This window comes from Phascolarctos cinereus, unplaced genomic scaffold (genome assembly GCF_003287225.1).
Source record: "Phascolarctos cinereus isolate Bilbo 61053 unplaced genomic scaffold, phaCin_HiC Scaffold_1;HRSCAF=81, whole genome shotgun sequence".
Lineage (NCBI taxonomy): Eukaryota > Metazoa > Chordata > Mammalia > Diprotodontia > Phascolarctidae > Phascolarctos > Phascolarctos cinereus.
In genome coordinates, this window is record NW_027555514.1 from 225303467 (window position 1) to 225305144 (window position 1678).

General features: G+C 42.0%; 1 pseudogene; it reads right to left on the reverse strand.

Annotated features, from left to right (window-relative positions):
• Positions 1-470: 470 nt before the first annotated feature.
• LOC110211118 (casein kinase II subunit beta-like) lies at positions 471-1176 on the reverse strand (annotated as a pseudogene).
• Between the last annotated feature and the right edge of the window lie 502 nt (positions 1177-1678).

Below are 1678 nucleotides of genomic sequence, written 5' to 3' on the forward strand. Positions count from 1 at the left end.
TTTTTATGAACTATATGGTCTACTGTTGTGTTGTTCAATTGTGTCTGAGTTTGTTTTCCCATTTGGGGTTTTCTTGGCAGAGATAGAACGATTTGCCATTTCCTTCTCCAGTTCATTTTCAGATAGAGAAACTGAGGCAAAGTTGCTGATCTAAGCCTAATTTCTATCAGAATTTTTTTCCCAATCTTGTAAGCACTTTTTTTCATCAAATAAAGAGATTTTTCTTAGGTGATTTATATTTTCTACTTTATGAAACACTAGAATTTGATTGTTTCTTGTTCTTCCTTCTCTAATTTGTTTCAATTTTCCATCTCTCTATTCTTTAACCAATACCAGATGCTTTTTTTTTTTTTGGCCTTTTCCTCCATTTTATTTCATACTCCCATCATACCACCACAATAACGACTTCTTAATTTAGACTAAAAACCATTAGAGGTTCTGGAAAGGTGTGTGTGTGTAATGGGGGGAGAGGGAATGGTGTTACAGCCTGAGGTGTTGGGGGGGAGGGGAGGAGACAAGTCAGCGCATAGTCTTGACAGGCTCTTGAAGTTGCTTGCTGCCTGCAGCCGCAGTCGATAGGCCATAGGGTGGATCTTGAAGCCATACAGCCTGAGCACAAATTGGTTGGCAGGCCGTTTGGTCCTGTTCTCAGGATGCACTGCGAAGAGCATATTGGGAAAGCCAGTGTCAAAGAAAGCACCATCCGTGTGGTGTTTCCTGGACGACTTGGGGGTGTAAACATCCATGCACTTGGGGCAGTACAACATCACTATGTCCTCACCTGGTATGTCTGACAGTCCAATGGGCAACATGGGCTAGTTTTCACAATACACACAGGGACAATAGCCAAAGTCTCCCTGCTGGTATTTTTCCAACATCTGGGGGATGCCACTGTTTGTGAGCATGTAAAGGTCATGAATCAGTCCATACACCATATCGGCTGCCTCCTTGATCGGGTCACTCTGGTTGGGGTTGTCCTCCAACTCTTCATCAGGTTCCAAGTCCACGATCATGTCTAGTGCCTGCCTATAGTCAGGAACCTGTTCGTTAAGCCCTGTGAGGTTGAATTTGTCTTGGATATAGTCTTCAACCACCTCACAGAAGAATTCATTGCCACGAAGCCCACAGAACCATGAGATCCATGACACTTCCTTTGAGCTACTCATCTTTACGTTAGCTACCAGTCAGGGGCTGGAGAGGGAGAGGGAGAAGTTGCTCCCAGGGGCTGCGGCGGCAGCAGCAAAGCCGCGCAGCGAAGGCCACGGACCCGACCGCGGCAGGCGAAGCAGAGGGCCAGATGCTTCTGATAACTGTTGCTTTATAATATACTTTGGGGTCTGGAATGCTATACCACATCATTTCCCTTGATACTCTAGATCTTTTGTTTTTCCAAATGCATTTTGTTATTATTTTATCAAGCTCTATAAAGCATTCCTTTATTAATTTGATTGACATAGAATTAAAAGCATAAATTAATTTTGATAGTGTTGTCATTTTTATTATAATGCATAGCAGAGGCATGAACACTGAATATTTCTCCAGCTATTTTTGTTGTTCCTTATCTCTTTTAGCAGTGCTTTGTAATCGAATATGTACAAGTCTCTTGTGTGCTTTGGTTGATTTCCAGATAATTTATTCATTTAGTTATTTGTAATTGGATTTCCCTTTCTATTTTTAT